Source organism: Idiotropiscis lumnitzeri, chromosome 5, assembly GCF_059441095.1.
Source record: "Idiotropiscis lumnitzeri isolate Australia: NSW breed Sydney's pygmy pipehorse chromosome 5, RoL_Ilum_1.0, whole genome shotgun sequence".
In the NCBI taxonomy this organism is placed as follows: Eukaryota; Metazoa; Chordata; class Actinopteri; order Syngnathiformes; family Syngnathidae; genus Idiotropiscis; species Idiotropiscis lumnitzeri.
In genome coordinates this window covers 5603117-5628430 of record NC_142395.1, presented here as the reverse complement: position 1 = coordinate 5628430, position 25314 = coordinate 5603117, and the positions used below count along the sequence as shown (strand labels likewise).

At 41.3% G+C, this 25314-nt stretch overlaps 11 non-coding genes across 11 annotated transcripts; all 11 read right to left on the bottom strand.

Moving 5' to 3' along the window:
* Positions 1–121: 121 nt before the first annotated feature.
* LOC148336506 (5S ribosomal RNA) lies at positions 122–240 on the bottom strand. Its single transcript, XR_015843425.1, has one exon. It is a non-coding gene; the product is annotated as a 5S ribosomal RNA (ribosomal RNA).
* Positions 241–1249: 1009 nt separating this feature from the next.
* Positions 1250–1368, bottom strand: LOC148336505 (5S ribosomal RNA). The gene has a single exon (XR_015843905.1). It is a non-coding gene; the product is annotated as a 5S ribosomal RNA (ribosomal RNA).
* Positions 1369–2377: 1009 nt separating this feature from the next.
* On the bottom strand, positions 2378–2496 carry LOC148336504 (5S ribosomal RNA). The gene has a single exon (XR_015843904.1). It is a non-coding gene; the product is annotated as a 5S ribosomal RNA (ribosomal RNA).
* A 1009-nt stretch (positions 2497–3505) lies between these two features.
* LOC148336503 (5S ribosomal RNA) lies at positions 3506–3624 on the bottom strand. Its single transcript, XR_015843903.1, has one exon. It is a non-coding gene; the product is annotated as a 5S ribosomal RNA (ribosomal RNA).
* Positions 3625–4633: 1009 nt separating this feature from the next.
* On the bottom strand, positions 4634–4752 carry LOC148336502 (5S ribosomal RNA). Its single transcript, XR_015843902.1, has one exon. It is a non-coding gene; the product is annotated as a 5S ribosomal RNA (ribosomal RNA).
* A 1009-nt stretch (positions 4753–5761) lies between these two features.
* On the bottom strand, positions 5762–5880 carry LOC148336501 (5S ribosomal RNA). Its single transcript, XR_015843901.1, has one exon. It is a non-coding gene; the product is annotated as a 5S ribosomal RNA (ribosomal RNA).
* Positions 5881–6889: 1009 nt separating this feature from the next.
* On the bottom strand, positions 6890–7008 carry LOC148336500 (5S ribosomal RNA). Its single transcript, XR_015843900.1, has one exon. It is a non-coding gene; the product is annotated as a 5S ribosomal RNA (ribosomal RNA).
* A 1009-nt stretch (positions 7009–8017) lies between these two features.
* Positions 8018–8136, bottom strand: LOC148336499 (5S ribosomal RNA). Its single transcript, XR_015843898.1, has one exon. It is a non-coding gene; the product is annotated as a 5S ribosomal RNA (ribosomal RNA).
* A 1009-nt stretch (positions 8137–9145) lies between these two features.
* Positions 9146–9264, bottom strand: LOC148336498 (5S ribosomal RNA). Its single transcript, XR_015843897.1, has one exon. It is a non-coding gene; the product is annotated as a 5S ribosomal RNA (ribosomal RNA).
* Positions 9265–10273: 1009 nt separating this feature from the next.
* Positions 10274–10392, bottom strand: LOC148336497 (5S ribosomal RNA). The gene has a single exon (XR_015843896.1). It is a non-coding gene; the product is annotated as a 5S ribosomal RNA (ribosomal RNA).
* A 1009-nt stretch (positions 10393–11401) lies between these two features.
* Positions 11402–11520, bottom strand: LOC148336496 (5S ribosomal RNA). The gene has a single exon (XR_015843895.1). It is a non-coding gene; the product is annotated as a 5S ribosomal RNA (ribosomal RNA).
* Positions 11521–25314: the final 13794 nt, after the last annotated feature.

The window sequence follows — 25314 nt, the reverse complement described above, 5'->3', positions numbered from 1 at the left end:
TGTTGGCATTTTGTGCTCTCAGCCTGTCAGGCGAATATGTGGAAATTTATAAAAAAGCAGCTCGCATACTTGCTTACATTTGTCAAAGTTATTTTTATTTATTTATTTTTTGCGGTGCAAAAGCTTACAGCACCTGGTATTCCCAGGCGGTCTCCCATCCAAGTACTAACCAGGCCCGACCCTGCTTAGCTTCCGAGATCGGACGAGATCGGGCGTTCTCAGGGTAGTATGGCCGCAAGCGAGAATTCCCTCCAAAATTTTGCATTTTATACATGTGGTCTTTATTGTGGCAAATACTTCAATCCAAAAATACGTAACTAGAATCTGAAACTATAACCACAGTCACAAATGTGTCACAACAATCTACAATGCATGATTGAAGTCACAGATATATGACAAATATCAGCAAATGTGTACAATGATTTGTTGGCACATACACATGGTTAAATGCGGACAAAAATCCGTAGATGGGCGACCTGTAAAAACGGGACCTTTTGATTGGCTGTGTTCTTACAGGTGACGTTTGCTACAGTCCTGCCGCGGACGACTCGCAAATGCGTGTGCTGATTTGCAAATGCGTGTCAGGAGACTTGTGTGGCTCCGTAGCTACACATTCGGACCACATGGGGGCACTAATATTATACCAGCCCCGTACCACCAATATATACACCAATAACTTGGGGGGGCGTTCACTGCTATCCACCCATGGTCATGTACCATTTATTTGACATTATTTAAATTAAATTGGAATAAATGGAAGAATAAAGTGGAACTAATAAAATAAGAACCAATGATATAACCAGTGAAGCTAAAAAAAATGAATGAAGCTTCTCCACACCTGCTAATTGCCACATTAACTATACTTCCCTTTATTGCATTCAGTAAACACCATTTTTTAAAATTGATTCATTAACTTTTTATTTAGTAAACACTCACTGCACCAACCCAACCGGACTGCATCGGGTCATATGTCTGCTACACCTGTAGACTCCGAGGGTACCCTTTTGGTCAATGTGTGGCTCCGGAGCCACAGTCAAGTCTCCAGACACGCATTTGCAAATTGCCACACGCATTTGCGAGTCGTCCACGGCGAGACTGTAGCAACACCCAAAGGCAGAGGACGCCGAATGTTGGCATTTTGTGCTCTCAGCCTGTCAGGCGAATATGTGGAAATTTATAAAAAAGCAGCTCGCATACTTGCTTACATTTGTCAAAGTTATTTTTATTTATTTATTTTTTGCGGTGCAAAAGCTTACAGCACCTGGTATTCCCAGGCGGTCTCCCATCCAAGTACTAACCAGGCCCGACCCTGCTTAGCTTCCGAGATCGGACGAGATCGGGCGTTCTCAGGGTAGTATGGCCGTAAGCGAGAATTCCCTCCAACATTTTGCATTTTATACATGTGGTCTTTATTGTGGCAAATACTTCAATCCAAAAATACGTAACAAGAATCTGAAACTATAACCACAGTCACAAATGTGTCACAACAATCTACAATGCATGATTGAAGTCACAGATATATGACAAATATCAGCAAATGTGTACAATGATTTGTTGGCACATACACATGGTTAAATGCGGACAAAAATCCGTAGATGGGCGACCTGTAAAAACGGGACCTTTTGATTGGCTGTGTTCTTACAGGTGACGTTTGCTACAGTCCTGCCGCGGACGACTCGCAAATGCGTGTGCTGATTTGCAAATGCGTGTCAGGAGACGTGTGTGGCTCCGTAGCTACACATTCGGACCACATGGGGGCACTAATATTATACCAGCCCCGTACCACCAATATATACACCAATAACTTGGGGGGGCGTTCACTGCTATCCACCCATGGTCATGTACCATTTATTTGACATTATTTAAATTAAATTGGAATAAATGGAAGAATAAAGTGGAACTAATAAAATAAGAACCAATGATATAACCAGTGAAGCTAAAAAAAATGAATGAAGCTTCTCCACACCTGCTAATTGCGACATTAACTATACTTCCCTTTATTGCATTCAGTAAACACCATTTTTTAAAATTGATTCATTAACTTTTTATTTAGTAAACACTCACTGCACCAACCCAACCGGACTGCATCGGGTCATATGTCTGCTACACCTGTAGACTCCGAGGGTACCCTTTTGGTCAATGTGTGGCTCCGGAGCCACAGTCAAGTCTCCAGACACGCATTTGCAAATTGCCACACGCATTTGCGAGTCGTCCACGGCGAGACTGTAGCAACACCCAAAGGCAGAGGACGCTGAATGTTGGCATTTTGTGCTCTCAGCCTGTCAGGCGAATATGTGGAAATTTATAAAAAAGCAGCTCGCATACTTGCTTACATTTGTCAAAGTTATTTTTATTTATTTATTTTTTGCGGTGCAAAAGCTTACAGCACCTGGTATTCCCAGGCGGTCTCCCATCCAAGTACTAACCAGGCCCGACCCTGCTTAGCTTCCGAGATCGGACGAGATCGGGCGTTCTCAGGGTAGTATGGCCGTAAGCGAGAATTCCCTCCAAAATTTTGCATTTTATACATGTGGTCTTTATTGTGGCAAATACTTCAATCCAAAAATACGTAACTAGAATCTGAAACTATAACCACAGTCACAAATGTGTCACAACAATCTACAATGCATGATTGAAGTCACAGATATATGACAAATATCAGCAAATGTGTACAATGATTTGTTGGCACATACACATGGTTAAATGCGGACAAAAATCCGTAGATGGGCGACCTGTAAAAACGGGACCTTTTGATTGGCTGTGTTCTTACAGGTGACGTTTGCTACAGTCCTGCCGCGGACGACTCGCAAATGCGTGTGCTGATTTGCAAATGCGTGTCAGGAGACGTGTGTGGCTCCGTAGCTACACATTCGGACCACATGGGGGCACTAATATTATACCAGCCCCGTACCACCAATATATACACCAATAACTTGGGGGGGCGTTCACTGCTATCCACCCATGGTCATGTACCATTTATTTGACATTATTTAAATTAAATTGGAATAAATGGAAGAATAAAGTGGAACTAATAAAATAAGAACCAATGATATAACCAGTGAAGCTAAAAAAAATGAATGAAGCTTCTCCACACCTGCTAATTGCGACATTAACTATACTTCCCTTTATTGCATTCAGTAAACACCATTTTTTAAAATTGATTCATTAACTTTTTATTTAGTAAACACTCACTGCACCAACCCAACCGGACTGCATCGGGTCATATGTCTGCTACACCTGTAGACTCCGAGGGTACCCTTTTGGTCAATGTGTGGCTCCGGAGCCACAGTCAAGTCTCCAGACACGCATTTGCAAATTGCCACACGCATTTGCGAGTCGTCCACGGCGAGACTGTAGCAACACCCAAAGGCAGAGGACGCTGAATGTTGGCATTTTGTGCTCTCAGCCTGTCAGGCGAATATGTGGAAATTTATAAAAAAGCAGCTCGCATACTTGCTTACATTTGTCAAAGTTATTTTTATTTATTTATTTTTTGCGGTGCAAAAGCTTACAGCACCTGGTATTCCCAGGCGGTCTCCCATCCAAGTACTAACCAGGCCCGACCCTGCTTAGCTTCCGAGATCGGACGAGATCGGGCGTTCTCAGGGTAGTATGGCCGTAAGCGAGAATTCCCTCCAAAATTTTGCATTTTATACATGTGGTCTTTATTGTGGCAAATACTTCAATCCAAAAATACGTAACAAGAATCTGAAACTATAACCACAGTCACAAATGTGTCACAACAATCTACAATGCATGATTGAAGTCACAGATATATGACAAATATCAGCAAATGTGTACAATGATTTGTTGGCACATACACATGGTTAAATGCGGACAAAAATCCGTAGATGGGCGACCTGTAAAAACGGGACCTTTTGATTGGCTGTGTTCTTACAGGTGACGTTTGCTACAGTCCTGCCGCGGACGACTCGCAAATGCGTGTGCTGATTTGCAAATGCGTGTCAGGAGACGTGTGTGGCTCCGTAGCTACACATTCGGACCACATGGGGGCACTAATATTATACCAGCCCCGTACCACCAATATATACACCAATAACTTGGGGGGGCGTTCACTGCTATCCACCCATGGTCATGTACCATTTATTTGACATTATTTAAATTAAATTGGAATAAATGGAAGAATAAAGTGGAACTAATAAAATAAGAACCAATGATATAACCAGTGAAGCTAAAAAAAATGAATGAAGCTTCTCCACACCTGCTAATTGCGACATTAACTATACTTCCCTTTATTGCATTCAGTAAACACCATTTTTTAAAATTGATTCATTAACTTTTTATTTAGTAAACACTCACTGCACCAACCCAACCGGACTGCATCGGGTCATATGTCTGCTACACCTGTAGACTCCGAGGGTACCCTTTTGGTCAATGTGTGGCTCCGGAGCCACAGTCAAGTCTCCAGACACGCATTTGCAAATTGCCACACGCATTTGCGAGTCGTCCACGGCGAGACTGTAGCAACACCCAAAGGCAGAGGACGCTGAATGTTGGCATTTTGTGCTCTCAGCCTGTCAGGCGAATATGTGGAAATTTATAAAAAAGCAGCTCGCATACTTGCTTACATTTGTCAAAGTTATTTTTATTTATTTATTTTTTGCGGTGCAAAAGCTTACAGCACCTGGTATTCCCAGGCGGTCTCCCATCCAAGTACTAACCAGGCCCGACCCTGCTTAGCTTCCGAGATCGGACGAGATCGGGCGTTCTCAGGGTAGTATGGCCGTAAGCGAGAATTCCCTCCAAAATTTTGCATTTTATACATGTGGTCTTTATTGTGGCAAATACTTCAATCCAAAAATACGTAACTAGAATCTGAAACTATAACCACAGTCACAAATGTGTCACAACAATCTACAATGCATGATTGAAGTCACAGATATATGACAAATATCAGCAAATGTGTACAATGATTTGTTGGCACATACACATGGTTAAATGCGGACAAAAATCCGTAGATGGGCGACCTGTAAAAACGGGACCTTTTGATTGGCTGTGTTCTTACAGGTGACGTTTGCTACAGTCCTGCCGCGGACGACTCGCAAATGCGTGTGCTGATTTGCAAATGCGTGTCAGGAGACGTGTGTGGCTCCGTAGCTACACATTCGGACCACATGGGGGCACTAATATTATACCAGCCCCGTACCACCAATATATACACCAATAACTTGGGGGGGCGTTCACTGCTATCCACCCATGGTCATGTACCATTTATTTGACATTATTTAAATTAAATTGGAATAAATGGAAGAATAAAGTGGAACTAATAAAATAAGAACCAATGATATAACCAGTGAAGCTAAAAAAAATGAATGAAGCTTCTCCACACCTGCTAATTGCCACATTAACTATACTTCCCTTTATTGCATTCAGTAAACACCATTTTTTAAAATTGATTCATTAACTTTTTATTTAGTAAACACTCACTGCACCAACCCAACCGGACTGCATCGGGTCATATGTCTGCTACACCTGTAGACTCCGAGGGTACCCTTTTGGTCAATGTGTGGCTCCGGAGCCACAGTCAAGTCTCCAGACACGCATTTGCAAATTGCCACACGCATTTGCGAGTCGTCCACGGCGAGACTGTAGCAACACCCAAAGGCAGAGGACGCCGAATGTTGGCATTTTGTGCTCTCAGCCTGTCAGGCGAATATGTGGAAATTTATAAAAAAGCAGCTCGCATACTTGCTTACATTTGTCAAAGTTATTTTTATTTATTTATTTTTTGCGGTGCAAAAGCTTACAGCACCTGGTATTCCCAGGCGGTCTCCCATCCAAGTACTAACCAGGCCCGACCCTGCTTAGCTTCCGAGATCGGACGAGATCGGGCGTTCTCAGGGTAGTATGGCCGTAAGCGAGAATTCCCTCCAACATTTTGCATTTTATACATGTGGTCTTTATTGTGGCAAATACTTCAATCCAAAAATACGTAACAAGAATCTGAAACTATAACCACAGTCACAAATGTGTCACAACAATCTACAATGCATGATTGAAGTCACAGATATATGACAAATATCAGCAAATGTGTACAATGATTTGTTGGCACATACACATGGTTAAATGCGGACAAAAATCCGTAGATGGGCGACCTGTAAAAACGGGACCTTTTGATTGGCTGTGTTCTTACAGGTGACGTTTGCTACAGTCCTGCCGCGGACGACTCGCAAATGCGTGTGCTGATTTGCAAATGCGTGTCAGGAGACGTGTGTGGCTCCGTAGCTACACATTCGGACCACATGGGGGCACTAATATTATACCAGCCCCGTACCACCAATATATACACCAATAACTTGGGGGGGCGTTCACTGCTATCCACCCATGGTCATGTACCATTTATTTGACATTATTTAAATTAAATTGGAATAAATGGAAGAATAAAGTGGAACTAATAAAATAAGAACCAATGATATAACCAGTGAAGCTAAAAAAAATGAATGAAGCTTCTCCACACCTGCTAATTGCGACATTAACTATACTTCCCTTTATTGCATTCAGTAAACACCATTTTTTAAAATTGATTCATTAACTTTTTATTTAGTAAACACTCACTGCACCAACCCAACCGGACTGCATCGGGTCATATGTCTGCTACACCTGTAGACTCCGAGGGTACCCTTTTGGTCAATGTGTGGCTCCGGAGCCACAGTCAAGTCTCCAGACACGCATTTGCAAATTGCCACACGCATTTGCGAGTCGTCCACGGCGAGACTGTAGCAACACCCAAAGGCAGAGGACGCTGAATGTTGGCATTTTGTGCTCTCAGCCTGTCAGGCGAATATGTGGAAATTTATAAAAAAGCAGCTCGCATACTTGCTTACATTTGTCAAAGTTATTTTTATTTATTTATTTTTTGCGGTGCAAAAGCTTACAGCACCTGGTATTCCCAGGCGGTCTCCCATCCAAGTACTAACCAGGCCCGACCCTGCTTAGCTTCCGAGATCGGACGAGATCGGGCGTTCTCAGGGTAGTATGGCCGTAAGCGAGAATTCCCTCCAAAATTTTGCATTTTATACATGTGGTCTTTATTGTGGCAAATACTTCAATCCAAAAATACGTAACTAGAATCTGAAACTATAACCACAGTCACAAATGTGTCACAACAATCTACAATGCATGATTGAAGTCACAGATATATGACAAATATCAGCAAATGTGTACAATGATTTGTTGGCACATACACATGGTTAAATGCGGACAAAAATCCGTAGATGGGCGACCTGTAAAAACGGGACCTTTTGATTGGCTGTGTTCTTACAGGTGACGTTTGCTACAGTCCTGCCGCGGACGACTCGCAAATGCGTGTGCTGATTTGCAAATGCGTGTCAGGAGACGTGTGTGGCTCCGTAGCTACACATTCGGACCACATGGGGGCACTAATATTATACCAGCCCCGTACCACCAATATATACACCAATAACTTGGGGGGGCGTTCACTGCTATCCACCCATGGTCATGTACCATTTATTTGACATTATTTAAATTAAATTGGAATAAATGGAAGAATAAAGTGGAACTAATAAAATAAGAACCAATGATATAACCAGTGAAGCTAAAAAAAATGAATGAAGCTTCTCCACACCTGCTAATTGCCACATTAACTATACTTCCCTTTATTGCATTCAGTAAACACCATTTTTTAAAATTGATTCATTAACTTTTTATTTAGTAAACACTCACTGCACCAACCCAACCGGACTGCATCGGGTCATATGTCTGCTACACCTGTAGACTCCGAGGGTACCCTTTTGGTCAATGTGTGGCTCCGGAGCCACAGTCAAGTCTCCAGACACGCATTTGCAAATTGCCACACGCATTTGCGAGTCGTCCACGGCGAGACTGTAGCAACACCCAAAGGCAGAGGACGCCGAATGTTGGCATTTTGTGCTCTCAGCCTGTCAGGCGAATATGTGGAAATTTATAAAAAAGCAGCTCGCATACTTGCTTACATTTGTCAAAGTTATTTTTATTTATTTATTTTTTGCGGTGCAAAAGCTTACAGCACCTGGTATTCCCAGGCGGTCTCCCATCCAAGTACTAACCAGGCCCGACCCTGCTTAGCTTCCGAGATCGGACGAGATCGGGCGTTCTCAGGGTAGTATGGCCGTAAGCGAGAATTCCCTCCAAAATTTTGCATTTTATACATGTGGTCTTTATTGTGGCAAATACTTCAATCCAAAAATACGTAACTAGAATCTGAAACTATAACCACAGTCACAAATGTGTCACAACAATCTACAATGCATGATTGAAGTCACAGATATATGACAAATATCAGCAAATGTGTACAATGATTTGTTGGCACATACACATGGTTAAATGCGGACAAAAATCCGTAGATGGGCGACCTGTAAAAACGGGACCTTTTGATTGGCTGTGTTCTTACAGGTGACGTTTGCTACAGTCCTGCCGCGGACGACTCGCAAATGCGTGTGCTGATTTGCAAATGCGTGTCAGGAGACGTGTGTGGCTCCGTAGCTACACATTCGGACCACATGGGGGCACTAATATTATACCAGCCCCGTACCACCAATATATACACCAATAACTTGGGGGGGCGTTCACTGCTATCCACCCATGGTCATGTACCATTTATTTGACATTATTTAAATTAAATTGGAATAAATGGAAGAATAAAGTGGAACTAATAAAATAAGAACCAATGATATAACCAGTGAAGCTAAAAAAAATGAATGAAGCTTCTCCACACCTGCTAATTGCGACATTAACTATACTTCCCTTTATTGCATTCAGTAAACACCATTTTTTAAAATTGATTCATTAACTTTTTATTTAGTAAACACTCACTGCACCAACCCAACCGGACTGCATCGGGTCATATGTCTGCTACACCTGTAGACTCCGAGGGTACCCTTTTGGTCAATGTGTGGCTCCGGAGCCACAGTCAAGTCTCCAGACACGCATTTGCAAATTGCCACACGCATTTGCGAGTCGTCCACGGCGAGACTGTAGCAACACCCAAAGGCAGAGGACGCTGAATGTTGGCATTTTGTGCTCTCAGCCTGTCAGGCGAATATGTGGAAATTTATAAAAAAGCAGCTCGCATACTTGCTTACCTTTGTCAAAGTTATTTTTATTTATTTATTTTTTGCGGTGCAAAAGCTTACAGCACCTGGTATTCCCAGGCGGTCTCCCATCCAAGTACTAACCAGGCCCGACCCTGCTTAGCTTCCGAGATCGGACGAGATCGGGCGTTCTCAGGGTAGTATGGCCGTAAGCGAGAATTCCCTCCAAAATTTTGCATTTTATACATGTGGTCTTTATTGTGGCAAATACTTCAATCCAAAAATACGTAACAAGAATCTGAAACTATAACCACAGTCACAAATGTGTCACAACAATCTACAATGCATGATTGAAGTCACAGATATATGACAAATATCAGCAAATGTGTACAATGATTTGTTGGCACATACACATGGTTAAATGCGGACAAAAATCCGTAGATGGGCGACCTGTAAAAACGGGACCTTTTGATTGGCTGTGTTCTTACAGGTGACGTTTGCTACAGTCCTGCCGCGGACGACTCGCAAATGCGTGTGCTGATTTGCAAATGCGTGTCAGGAGACGTGTGTGGCTCCGTAGCTACACATTCGGACCACATGGGGGCACTAATATTATACCAGCCCCGTACCACCAATATATACACCAATAACTTGGGGGGGCGTTCACTGCTATCCACCCATGGTCATGTACCATTTATTTGACATTATTTAAATTAAATTGGAATAAATGGAAGAATAAAGTGGAACTAATAAAATAAGAACCAATGATATAACCAGTGAAGCTAAAAAAAATGAATGAAGCTTCTCCACACCTGCTAATTGCGACATTAACTATACTTCCCTTTATTGCATTCAGTAAACACCATTTTTTAAAATTGATTCATTAACTTTTTATTTAGTAAACACTCACTGCACCAACCCAACCGGACTGCATCGGGTCATATGTCTGCTACACCTGTAGACTCCGAGGGTACCCTTTTGGTCAATGTGTGGCTCCGGAGCCACAGTCAAGTCTCCAGACACGCATTTGCAAATTGCCACACGCATTTGCGAGTCGTCCACGGCGAGACTGTAGCAACACCCAAAGGCAGAGGACGCTGAATGTTGGCATTTTGTGCTCTCAGCCTGTCAGGCGAATATGTGGAAATTTATAAAAAAGCAGCTCGCATACTTGCTTACATTTGTCAAAGTTATTTTTATTTATTTATTTTTTGCGGTGCAAAAGCTTACAGCACCTGGTATTCCCAGGCGGTCTCCCATCCAAGTACTAACCAGGCCCGACCCTGCTTAGCTTCCGAGATCGGACGAGATCGGGCGTTCTCAGGGTAGTATGGCCGTAAGCGAGAATTCCCTCCAACATTTTGCATTTTATACATGTGGTCTTTATTGTGGCAAATACTTCAATCCAAAAATACGTAACAAGAATCTGAAACTATAACCACAGTCACAAATGTGTCACAACAATCTACAATGCATGATTGAAGTCACAGATATATGACAAATATCAGCAAATGTGTACAATGATTTGTTGGCACATACACATGGTTAAATGCGGACAAAAATCCGTAGATGGGCGACCTGTAAAAACGGGACCTTTTGATTGGCTGTGTTCTTACAGGTGACGTTTGCTACAGTCCTGCCGCGGACGACTCGCAAATGCGTGTGCTGATTTGCAAATGCGTGTCAGGAGACGTGTGTGGCTCCGTAGCTACACATTCGGACCACATGGGGGCACTAATATTATACCAGCCCCGTACCACCAATATATACACCAATAACTTGGGGGGGCGTTCACTGCTATCCACCCATGGTCATGTACCATTTATTTGACATTATTTAAATTAAATTGGAATAAATGGAAGAATAAAGTTGAACTAATAAAATAAGAACCAATGATATAACCAGTGAAGCTAAAAAAAATGAATGAAGCTTCTCCACACCTGCTAATTGCGACATTAACTATACTTCCCTTTATTGCATTCAGTAAACACCATTTTTTAAAATTGATTCATTAACTTTTTATTTAGTAAACACTCACTGCACCAACCCAACCGGACTGCATCGGGTCATATGTCTGCTACACCTGTAGACTCCGAGGGTACCCTTTTGGTCAATGTGTGGCTCCGGAGCCACAGTCAAGTCTCCAGACACGCATTTGCAAATTGCCACACGCATTTGCGAGTCGTCCACGGCGAGACTGTAGCAACACCCAAAGGCAGAGGACGCTGAATGTTGGCATTTTGTGCTCTCAGCCTGTCAGGCGAATATGTGGAAATTTATAAAAAAGCAGCTCGCATACTTGCTTACATTTGTCAAAGTTATTTTTATTTATTTATTTTTTGCGGTGCAAAAGCTTACAGCACCTGGTATTCCCAGGCGGTCTCCCATCCAAGTACTAACCAGGCCCGACCCTGCTTAGCTTCCGAGATCGGACGAGATCGGGCGTTCTCAGGGTAGTATGGCCGTAAGCGAGAATTCCCTCCAAAATTTTGCATTTTATACATGTGGTCTTTATTGTGGCAAATACTTCAATCCAAAAATACGTAACTAGAATCTGAAACTATAACCACAGTCACAAATGTGTCACAACAATCTACAATGCATGATTGAAGTCACAGATATATGACAAATATCAGCAAATGTGTACAATGATTTGTTGGCACATACACATGGTTAAATGCGGACAAAAATCCGTAGATGGGCGACCTGTAAAAACGGGACCTTTTGATTGGCTGTGTTCTTACAGGTGACGTTTGCTACAGTCCTGCCGCGGACGACTCGCAAATGCGTGTGCTGATTTGCAAATGCGTGTCAGGAGACGTGTGTGGCTCCGTAGCTACACATTCGGACCACATGGGGGCACTAATATTATACCAGCCCCGTACCACCAATATATACACCAATAACTTGGGGGGGCGTTCACTGCTATCCACCCATGGTCATGTACCATTTATTTGACATTATTTAAATTAAATTGGAATAAATGGAAGAATAAAGTGGAACTAATAAAATAAGAACCAATGATATAACCAGTGAAGCTAAAAAAAATGAATGAAGCTTCTCCACACCTGCTAATTGCCACATTAACTATACTTCCCTTTATTGCATTCAGTAAACACCATTTTTTAAAATTGATTCATTAACTTTTTATTTAGTAAACACTCACTGCACCAACCCAACCGGACTGCATCGGGTCATATGTCTGCTACACCTGTAGACTCCGAGGGTACCCTTTTGGTCAATGTGTGGCTCCGGAGCCACAGTCAAGTCTCCAGACACGCATTTGCAAATTGCCACACGCATTTGCGAGTCGTCCACGGCGAGACTGTAGCAACACCAGAGATAATAGAATTACGCTTTTTTAAATTTTGATGACGTCATAGCCCCGCCTACAGAATTACGCTTTTGTCTCCTTGTCCCCGCCTACAGAATTACGCTTTTGTCCAAAATGGCCGCTATCCCCGCCCCTGTGTTAAAACTATCCAATCTCCAGCCACCTATTTAAAAATATTTACATATTCCCTGCCCTTGAAGGTTTAATACCACGCCTACAGAATTACGCTTTTGTCGAAGTGGGCCCCGCCTACAGAATTACGCTTTTTGTCATTGTGATGACGTTGTGTGTGTGTGTGTGTGTGTGTGTGGGCCAAGCCCCCCTCCCAAACTGTATGCTTCTTATGTTAAAAACAATGTGTTCCCTGCGTGCGTGCGTCCCCAACCCAAACTGTACTTATGTTATTCATATTTTAATATCTGAAGTATATAAAGCATCCAATGCAATGTTCTATTTAAATAAATAAAATTAAATTAAACGAGTGAAATAATATGAGTTGAAAAGAGCAGGCGTTGTTTTTACCTTTGAATAAGATGTTTATTCGGTGGATATAGGTCATCCATATTTAAATATCTGAAGTATATAAAGCAGCCAAGAAATGAGCTATATCTAATTAAATAATGTAGATGAATAAAATTAAATTAAACGAGTGAAATAATATGTTTATTCGGTTGATATTTTCCCTTTTTGCAAACATGTCTGGACATATTCCCAGCGACATAAGTTTAAACATGGTATTGTGCAGGCTTGGGGGGTTGTCCGGGCAAGACGCCGGCCATAGACACCCTCCAAGCCTGCAGCAGCCTCAAGGTGTTTCAAAAGATAGTGAGTGGCGGGCAACTGTCGACATCCGGTCGTCAGACCCCTTGCCTTTTTTGTAAAATCTGCCTAGTCATGTTTGCATGTCTGGACATGTATTTGTTGGCTACATTTGGACAGTCAAACGCCGTCATTTATCCCGCTACGGACGAGAAAATGAAGGGTGATGTCTCCACCGCTCCCGCCCCTCGCACCCTCCTATTTCCCTGTACGTCACAGCCTTCCTACTGCCGGCAGCCCCCATGTTTGTAGTCCTTTTTTGTAGTCCATACGCTGAGTAAAATAGCAACCAGCCTGGTTAAGAAATAGAGTACAGCTAGGTTAAGAATATTGCACACAGCTAGGCAACCCCCATGTTTGTAGTTTATACAGGTAAGCATAGAAATATTAGATATTAGAATATTATATATTATTATAGATATATATTATAGTATAAATATATATATATATATATATATATATATATATATATATATATATATATATATATATATATAATAAATAGCATGCTGCTAAGAAACAGCTTACAGCTAAGAAATAGTATGTAGTTAGGTTAAGAAACAATATACATTTAGGTTAAGAAAATAGAATACAGCTAAGAAAATAGCATACAGCTAAGAAACAACATGCGTTTAGGTTAAGAAATAGCAGCTAAGCTAAGATATCATTAAGGTCGTTTTACCAATTATTTTACCTTTCAAGGAGGAGCATCATCTTGTCTGTAGACATCCCCAAGTCATCTTTGCAACAAGCTTTGACATGTTTTCACGTATTTCTTATCTATAGTTGGACAGACAGACGACCACCAAGTTGCGGTCGTGTGTAAGCATAAACAACACCGCCCGCCCCCCAGAATCACGCTTCTGTCAAAAATAAGCACATCCCCTACTATCATATCCCGACCCCAGTCTCAATACAGCCAAAGCCCAAGTCACGCTCTGCACAGACAAACCAATTTTTCCGGCTGAAGAGCCAGACCTACTCTAAAAATGAAGACGCTCAGAACAAGACGCCGCATGGTCATGGACATCACACCGAGAAGGGTGACAACCATCGCTGCACCTGATCAGGTTTCTAATAACATTGCAGAGCACTCGTCAGGTAAACGAAGCAACTAATCCTTAACTATATTCCTATAATCAATAGCTATATATTTAATCAAAGTATCTTTGTACTGCAGATAGCGGTGTGGATGAACCTACAAGCGACCATGACATGACTATGGTTGAAAACGTTGTTGGTGTAGAAACCCTGACAACTGCAAACATGGAACAGGTTGACGCCTGTACAAATGTAGACCAGGATGGAACCCCTACAAAAACAGACGAGGACCAGGCAGGACCATCATACTCTTTATGGGTGGGCGGTACGGGAATCTTACCAACCCCTGTTGTAGCCTCGTACAACACTGGCGAGCCATCATATTCAGGGTGGAGCCGTCCCGTTTCAACGACACCGCCGTCGACACCTCCGATGACCCCCACCTCGTCGGCAGAATCTTCACAAAACGAGAAGGTACAACAGCCCAGTTGGTCCGACCAGGCTGAATCTCCACAAATCAAGGAGGTACGAGTACCTAGTTGGTCCGACCAAGAGGGTTCAAACGAAGTGTTTGAGCCCTCTAAGGTTCAGACCGTCAGCGACCCTGACCCCGGACCTGCACCTATTTCCAAGGATGATGTACAACATATGTCATGGGTTGATCCTCCTAAGGGATGGATTGATATGGATGTCGTATTAGTTGTTAAGGCGGCTATTATTTACATGGTCAGACGCTTTTTGATAAAGTATCACAAAAAAAGGGGTTGTTTGCATAGCTATAGATACCTATGCAATAGTTATTATCTAAGACTGCACTATGATCGCATCATGCCGATCCTTTGCGGTAAAAAGTTTTTACAATGTATTCACTACTTGTTGGATCTATGTTCTGTAAAAACGGATAAAGAAACAGTCAAGCGAATTGCAGAGATCTTAATGGTGGATTTAGCACTCGTAAAGGACTTACCGGACCGCCTTAAAGCGGATGAGAGCGTATGTTGTATGATATATCGTGATCAACTTGATATTTTCGAAGAATATCTTATAGAAAATATTAACTTTGACTAAAAATGGGTAATGTGTTGAGAAAATTATCGCTTTTTGGCTATAGAAGCTACTTTGAGTCGCTCGGGTTCGATCGACACGTTTCAAAATATTTTGGAAAATTGGGAAAATGAGATAAGTGACTTAGCATACTCACGCTGTTTAACGATGTGATAAGATACCGTCTCCGTCATCAACAACCTGTGGATCTCGCGCACGAATTGAAGATGTTTGAAGACCTGTTAGAATCAAAAGTTCATCCATCTGTTTTAACCCTGACCTATAGACTTTTTACGTCTTAGAGAATCCTTATCATGTGTAACCAGACTTAACCTTGTCATATTTTTGTATTTCATTCAATTAAAAATTGATGTTTTTAAAAATATGCTTTTGCGTCTGTGTGTTTAGACAAATAACAATGTGACGTTTGTCACTAAATCATAAACCGTCATGAGCGTTAAGCGTTGGTTGAAAAAATTGTACTACGATCCCATTCAACCAGCCAGCTTTGGAGGTGCAGATCGCCTTCATTTAGCTGCGAGGGAGAAAATGGGTCAAAAAGTGACGCGTCATAAAGTCAAGGATTTTTTTATCATCGCAAGATGCATACATCTACGAAAATAGGAGCACAGAAAGGTTTAAAGGGAAGTCTCTGCTTTGAAGTTTCCAGAGTTAACAAGTATCATTAAGCGTTCACTGTATCGCGTACCATCGCTATTTAGAATTTATTGTCATTGTGCCCGCAGGTGGTCAAAAGTAAAGACGGCTGCCGCCAGCACAAACGGCCCCAAAACCTGAAAATAATATTGAAGAGAGATAGAAAAAGAAATCTGCCAATATGGAAATGCACTGGTGCCGGGCTACGAGTCCATCATAAAACAGAAGCATTGTTCGGTAAATAAATTAAGGTTGAATGATTTAGAAAAATAACATAAATTATGCTGCTTTATATTTTGATGTAAAATCTTAAGAGCTCCTTTCAGAGCGCATTCTCGCATTTAGTAAGAAGGATTGTGTACATTATTTAAGAAATGAGACATTAAGTGATAAAGACTGCGTAAACATCATTTAAGAAATAATAAAAGCCTTGTTCTTCTGAACTGTCAGTAAAACACCGGCCTTAATAGCTCTCGGGTGGTGCTTTATGTTTAGTGGAAAACACCAAAATTTGTTTCATACCATTTATGTTTGCATACTCTTACGCTGATATATTGTGTTTTCAGTAAGTCGATGTCAGATACACAGAATGGAATGGTGTTTATCTACTTCTTTGAAAAGGTAAATATTTTACGAATCCGATAAGAAATGTAGCAATTTTTGTAATGTTAGCAAAGTCGAGTAAGTTTTGCTGCAGATATGACTTGACACCGATTTGACAGTCTTTTTCATCCTTAATCTACTTTTCTTATTTTTTAAATTTGACTTGATGATTTATTATCCTGACAAAATTCTGACTAATAGCTACTGTTAACATCTTTGGCAGCGAGACTTCAGCAAACTATTAAAACAATAATAATAATATGCTTATTCTCTGCCTTTGTTTTTTGTTTCTTTTGTAGGAGACATGAGTGTGATATATTAACAAAAAAGATGGCAGGAATTTGTTCATATTCATTTTTGTTTGTCTTGGCGTGTTTAATTTTTTTAAAAGGAAAACAGGCAACATAAAAGATAGCCGCATTTTCGCAAATAAACCTCATTCTCATTTTCTGTATTTTGATTATTTGAAAAATATCTCTCGGGTTGTTGGGTGCGTGTCTTGAATTTCACAATGTATTATTTACCAGTGATGCACGATAATATTACCATTGTTTTTAACACGCTGGCCATCGATCATGTGGTATTGGCATTAATTTCACAGTTTGCGCCGTGACTTTTGACCGTAGGTCAGTCAAATGGTCCAGGCTGACTTTCTAGAAACTCAGCATGAACTGTAAAATAGTCCCACTTTTTCCATGCATTGTAAATGATTCACTTTGTGACTAGTGACATGTCAGAAAATAGTCAGAAATGTTTATCATTGTTTTCCAAAGTAAATGCCGGTGTTTGCCCGTCTTATTCTGAGTCACAAAGCAGAGAAAATTAACTTTCAAAAGGCTGAAATCAGGACTTGGGCAATTTGAATCTTAAGTAGTGTCTCTCAATGATTAACCGATTATCAAAATACTTCATATTTGATTCCAGATTAATTATAGCGGTCACTGAAGGTGTAATGGTACACTCGACCGAGTTGTGTGCTGTGCGGGCACCGTGGGTTCAGTTTCCACTCAGTGACTTTGTCTATGTCCGTCCTGTGACAGGCCGGCAAACAGCTTAGGGGTTTGTGCGCTTTTCGCCCGTAGTCAGCTGGGATAGGCTCCAGCACCCTCCAGCGACCCTGTACAGGATAAGCGGTGTGGATAATGACATGACATGATAGCCTAATCATTCAATTGTTGCACCTTTTCTTGCCTGATGACGACCGTTTTATTGCGTGCTACTTTTCAAACTTGTAACTATGCACTCTTGTATTTATTCTTCCACCTTCCCCCTGTGTTTTCCATCAGGTAAGCTGTGACCTTTCCTGTCTTTGTCACTCCATACACTGGCAAGTACCGCGGGCAGTCCTAGCCTGGCGGAAAGGGGCAGTACTCGTAAACTGTGCTGCTTCTGGAGACCCCATGACTGCGGGCCCACCATCTCCCTCTGCGGGCAACCGAAGGCTCGCACTGGTGGAGTTGATTTTATACTACCTGTTGATCTTGCTGGTTTCTGGGCTGCAACCAACAACGGGTCAGAGGGTCTACACCAACACATGAGCTGTCCACATACCAGGAGGTCGGGAGGAAGCAGAACAAATTGCCATTAAACAACTACGGACAGGTAAGTTCAACAACTCTGCTCTTAGTGTTCTGGTTTGCACAGGTGAAGGGTAAAAAACACAAAATGGAGACTTCTGCTCAATTATGCTGCTGCACAAACCAAATCAAAAACAGTTTCCATTAGTGCGTCTGCGTCTGCCTATTCAGAAAGCCCGACTTGACTTTCAAAGCAACATATTGTAAATCTGAACATATGGCCAAGGAATGACACTGTCTTCGTGCTTCAGTAATGTCTGTGTTAGATTTGAGCTTGATTTCATGTAAGAAAACGCATCACTTTTAGTTTTACCCCGTGGTTTTCAACCGCACAACCATTTTTTTTTCACTTTTTATGCATGTAGCAATGCGTTGTTCTTGACTGAATGTCAATTTTTAATTCTTAAAATGATGAGGACTTTCACCGAAAGCCTTATGGCCATTCCCAGCATTGTGAAATTATCAGTCCATTTTGGAATTGGGGAATAATAAAAAAAAAAGCGCAAGTAATTCAATTAAGAAATCGTCTGACTCGCACGGTTTGTTATTGGGATGAACTGCCAGCCTGCTTCTACGAATGTTTTTTTTAAAGACTTTTTCATGCAAACATCATCAAAGTTGCTCTGCTTCTCAAATGGAAATAAGTTGAGGTGGAGTCGCCGTTCCATTCTACTCGTATTCACGTCATAATGTGGCATTAGAGTGTATGTTAACATCAGTAAGAGATGCCTAGAATGACACATTTAATTAGTGAAGAGGGGAAAAAAAATCAATTGTCTTGTCTGAAAGTAGGATCTAAGGCGACTCAGGGGTGAAACACTGAGCACTGGCGAAAATTCATCAGCTATGGTCAAAAGTACAACAATGGTTTTTCTCATCTGCTGATATTGACTTCTCGTTAAAAACCTCACATTTTGGGGATATTTGAGGCTACTCATCTTCCTGCTTTTTACCGTTGGAGTAGACAACTGTGTGGTGTGTTATTTTCAGCGATTCAACTCCGCTTTGTATGAACATGTTTGCCGGTGAATCGGTTGTGCTGAAAAGTTTAGACATTTGGCGAAACAATTTCACGTTGGAAACAACAACTGCGGCAATCGTAGTCTGTTCATTTCTACCCATTTGGCTCTCGGGCGAGCGAGATGCAGTTTCGATTGCAACGCTGCTGTCTTTCCTTCAAACCGAAAGTCGTACTATACATTCCAAGAAGTCTCAAGAGATTAAATTGGACCTAGAGGACGCACAAATACTGTACATCACCATTGCTAAGCAAAGCATCTATTAGTGCTTACAGCATAATTGAGCAGAAGTCTCCATTTTGTGTTTTTTACCCTTCACCTGTGCAAACCAGAACACTAAGAGCAGAGTTGTTGAACTTACCTGTCCGTAGTTGTTTAATGGCAATTTGTTCTGCTTCCTCCCGACCTCCTGGTATGTGGACAGCTCATGTGATGGTGTAGACCCTCTGACCCGTTGTTGGTTGCAAACTCCACCAGTGTGAGCTTTCGGTTGCTCGCAGAGGGAGATGGTGGGCCCGCAGCCATGGAGTCTCCAGAAGCAGCACAGTTTACGAGTACTGCCCCTTTCCGCCTGGCCAGGACTGCCCTCGGTACTTGCCAGTGCATGGAGTGACAAAGACAGGAAAGGTCACAGCTTACCTGTTGGAAAACACAGGGGGAAGGTGGAAGAATAAATACAAGAGTGCATCGTTACAAGTTTGAAAAGTAGCACGCAATAAAACGGTCGTCGTCAGGCAAGAAAAGGTGCAAAAATTGAATGATTAGGCTATCGTTAATGTCATGTCATTATCCTGTACAGGGTCGCGGGAGGGTGCTGGAGCCTATCCCCGCTGACTACGGGCGAAAAGCGCACAACACCCTAAGCAGGTTGCCAGCCAGTCACAGGACGGACATAGACAAAGTCACTGAGTGGAAACTGAACCCACGCTGCCCGCACAGCACACAACTCGGTCGAGTGTACCACTACAACTTCAGTGACCGCTATAATGAATCTGGAATCAAATATGAAGTATTTTGATAATCGGTTAATCATTGAGAGACACTACTTAAGATTCAAATTGCCCAAGTCCTGATTTCAGCCTTTTGAAAGTTAATTTTCTCTGCTTTGTGACTCAGAATAAGACGGGCAAACACCGGCATTTACTTTGGAAAACAATGATAAACATTTCTGACTATTTTCTGACATGTCACTAGTCACAAAGTGAATCATTTACAATGCATGGAAAAAGTGGGACTATTTTACAGTTCATGCTGAGTTTCTAGAAAGTCAGCCTGGACCATTTGACTGACCTACGGTCAAAAGTCACGGCGCAAACTGTGAAATTAATGCCAATACCACATGATCGATGGCCAGCGTGTTAAAAACAATGGTAATATTATCGTGCATCACTGGTAAATAATACATTGTGAAATTCAAGACACGCACCCAACAACCCGAGAGATATTTTTCAAATAATCAAAATACAGAAAATGAGAATGAGGTTTATTTGCGAAAATGCGGCTATCTTTTATGTTGCCTGTTTTCCTTTTAAAAAAATTAAACACGCCAAGACAAACAAAAATGAATATGAACAAATTCCTGCCATCTTTTTTGTTAATATATCACACTCATGTCTCCTACAAAAGAAACAAAAAACAAAGGCAGAGAATAAGCATATTATTATTATTGTTTTAATAGTTTGCTGAAGTCTCGCTGCCAAAGATGTTAACAGTAGCTATTAGTCAGAATTTTGTCAGGATAATAAATCATCAAGTCAAATTTAAAAAATAAGAAAAGTAGATTAAGGATGAAAAAGACTGTCAAATCGGTGTCAAGTCATATCTGCAGCAAAACTTACTCGACTTTGCTAACATTACAAAAATTGCTACATTTCTTATCGGATTCGTAAAATATTTACCTTTTCAAAGAAGTAGATAAACACCATTCCATTCTGTGTATCTGACATCGACTTACTGAAAACACAATATATCAGCGTAAGAGTATGCAAACATAAATGGTATGAAACAAATTTTGGTGTTTTCCACTAAACATAAAGCACCACCCGAGAGCTATTAAGGCCGGTGTTTTACTGACAGTTCAGAAGAACAAGGCTTTTATTATTTCTTAAATGATGTTTACGCAGTCTTTATCACTTAATGTCTCATTTCTTAAATAATGTACACAATCCTTCTTACTAAATGCGAGAATGCGCTCTGAAAGGAGCTCTTAAGATTTTACATCAAAATATAAAGCAGCATAATTTATGTTATTTTTCTAAATCATTCAACCTTAATTTATTTACCGAACAATGCTTCTGTTTTATGATGGACTCGTAGCCCGGCACCAGTGCATTTCCATATTGGCAGATTTCTTTTTCTATCTCTCTTCAATATTATTTTCAGGTTTTGGGGCCGTTTGTGCTGGCGGCAGCCGTCTTTACTTTTGACCACCTGCGGGCACAATGACAATAAATTCTAAATAGCGATGGTACGCGATACAGTGAACGCTTAATGATACTTGTTAACTCTGGAAACTTCAAAGCAGAGACTTCCCTTTAAACCTTTCTGTGCTCCTATTTTCGTAGATGTATGCATCTTGCGATGATAAAAAAATCCTTGACTTTATGACGCGTCACTTTTTGACCCATTTTCTCCCTCGCAGCTAAATGAAGGCGATCTGCACCTCCAAAGCTGGCTGGTTGAATGGGATCGTAGTACAATTTTTTCAACCAACGCTTAACGCTCATGACGGTTTATGATTTAGTGACAAACGTCACATTGTTATTTGTCTAAACACACAGACGCAAAAGCATATTTTTAAAAACATCAATTTTTAATTGAATGAAATACAAAAATATGACAAGGTTAAGTCTGGTTACACATGATAAGGATTCTCTAAGACGTAAAAAGTCTATAGGTCAGGGTTAAAACAGATGGATGAACTTTTGATTCTAACAGGTCTTCAAACATCTTCAATTCGTGCGCGAGATCCACAGGTTGTTGATGACGGAGACGGTATCTTATCACATCGTTAAACAGCGTGAGTATGCTAAGTCACTTATCTCATTTTCCCAATTTTCCAAAATATTTTGAAACGTGTCGATCGAACCCGAGCGACTCAAAGTAGCTTCTATAGCCAAAAAGCGATAATTTTCTCAACACATTACCCATTTTTAGTCAAAGTTAATATTTTCTATAAGATATTCTTCGAAAATATCAAGTTGATCACGATATATCATACAACATACGCTCTCATCCGCTTTAAGGCGGTCCGGTAAGTCCTTTACGAGTGCTAAATCCACCATTAAGATCTCTGCAATTCGCTTGACTGTTTCTTTATCCGTTTTTACAGAACATAGATCCAACAAGTAGTGAATACATTGTAAAAACTTTTTACCGCAAAGGATCGGCATGATGCGATCATAGTGCAGTCTTAGATAATAACTATTGCATAGGTATCTATAGCTATGCAAACAACCCCTTTTTTTGTGATACTTTATCAAAAAGCGTCTGACCATGTAAATAATAGCCGCCTTAACAACTAATACGACATCCATATCAATCCATCCCTTAGGAGGATCAACCCATGACATATGTTGTACATCATCCTTGGAAATAGGTGCAGGTCCGGGGTCAGGGTCGCTGACGGTCTGAACCTTAGAGGGCTCAAACACTTCGTTTGAACCCTCTTGGTCGGACCAACTAGGTACTCGTACCTCCTTGATTTGTGGAGATTCAGCCTGGTCGGACCAACTGGGCTGTTGTACCTTCTCGTTTTGTGAAGATTCTGCCGACGAGGTGGGGGTCATCGGAGGTGTCGACGGCGGTGTCGTTGAAACGGGACGGCTCCACCCTGAATATGATGGCTCGCCAGTGTTGTACGAGGCTACAACAGGGGTTGGTAAGATTCCCGTACCGCCCACCCATAAAGAGTATGATGGTCCTGCCTGGTCCTCGTCTGTTTTTGTAGGGGTTCCATCCTGGTCTACATTTGTACAGGCGTCAACCTGTTCCATGTTTGCAGTTGTCAGGGTTTCTACACCAACAACGTTTTCAACCATAGTCATGTCATGGTCGCTTGTAGGTTCATCCACACCGCTATCTGCAGTACAAAGATACTTTGATTAAATATATAGCTATTGATTATAGGAATATAGTTAAGGATTAGTTGCTTCGTTTACCTGACGAGTGCTCTGCAATGTTATTAGAAACCTGATCAGGTGCAGCGATGGTTGTCACCCTTCTCGGTGTGATGTCCATGACCATGCGGCGTCTTGTTCTGAGCGTCTTCATTTTTAGAGTAGGTCTGGCTCTTCAGCCGGAAAAATTGGTTTGTCTGTGCAGAGCGTGACTTGGGCTTTGGCTGTATTGAGACTGGGGTCGGGATATGATAGTAGGGGATGTGCTTATTTTTGACAGAAGCGTGATTCTGGGGGGCGGGCGGTGTTGTTTATGCTTACACACGACCGCAACTTGGTGGTCGTCTGTCTGTCCAACTATAGATAAGAAATACGTGAAAACATGTCAAAGCTTGTTGCAAAGATGACTTGGGGATGTCTACAGACAAGATGATGCTCCTCCTTGAAAGGTAAAATAATTGGTAAAACGACCTTAATGATATCTTAGCTTAGCTGCTATTTCTTAACCTAAACGCATGTTGTTTCTTAGCTGTATGCTATTTTCTTAGCTGTATTCTATTTTCTTAACCTAAATGTATATTGTTTCTTAACCTAACTACATACTATTTCTTAGCTGTAAGCTGTTTCTTAGCAGCATGCTATTTATTATATATATATATATATATATATATATATATATATATATATATATATATATATATATATATTATACTATAATATATATCTATAATAATATATAATATTCTAATATCTAATATTTCTATGCTTACCTGTATAAACTACAAACATGGGGGTTGCCTAGCTGTGTGCAATATTCTTAACCTAGCTGTACTCTATTTCTTAACCAGGCTGGTTGCTATTTTACTCAGCGTATGGACTACAAAAAAGGACTACAAACATGGGGGCTGCCGGCAGTAGGAAGGCTGTGACGTACAGGGAAATAGGAGGGTGCGAGGGGCGGGAGCGGTGGAGACATCACCCTTCATTTTCTCGTCCGTAGCGGGATAAATGACGGCGTTTGACTGTCCAAATGTAGCCAACAAATACATGTCCAGACATGCAAACATGACTAGGCAGATTTTACAAAAAAGGCAAGGGGTCTGACGACCGGATGTCGACAGTTGCCCGCCACTCACTATCTTTTGAAACACCTTGAGGCTGCTGCAGGCTTGGAGGGTGTCTATGGCCGGCGTCTTGCCCGGACAACCCCCCAAGCCTGCACAATACCATGTTTAAACTTATGTCGCTGGGAATATGTCCAGACATGTTTGCAAAAAGGGAAAATATCAACCGAATAAACATATTATTTCACTCGTTTAATTTAATTTTATTCATCTACATTATTTAATTAGATATAGCTCATTTCTTGGCTGCTTTATATACTTCAGATATTTAAATATGGATGACCTATATCCACCGAATAAACATCTTATTCAAAGGTAAAAACAACGCCTGCTCTTTTCAACTCATATTATTTCACTCGTTTAATTTAATTTTATTTATTTAAATAGAACATTGCATTGGATGCTTTATATACTTCAGATATTAAAATATGAATAACATAAGTACAGTTTGGGTTGGGGACGCACGCACGCAGGGAACACATTGTTTTTAACATAAGAAGCATACAGTTTGGGAGGGGGGCTTGGCCCACACACACACACACACACACACACAACGTCATCACAATGACAAAAAGCGTAATTCTGTAGGCGGGGCCCACTTCGACAAAAGCGTAATTCTGTAGGCGTGGTATTAAACCTTCAAGGGCAGGGAATATGTAAATATTTTTAAATAGGTGGCTGGAGATTGGATAGTTTTAACACAGGGGCGGGGATAGCGGCCATTTTGGACAAAAGCGTAATTCTGTAGGCGGGGACAAGGAGACAAAAGCGTAATTCTGTAGGCGGGGCTATGACGTCATCAAAATTTAAAAAAGCGTAATTCTATTATCTCTAACACCCAAAGGCAGAGGACGCCGAATGTTGGCATTTTGTGCTCTCAGCCTGTCAGGCGAATATGTGGAAATTTATAAAAAAGCAGCTCGCATAC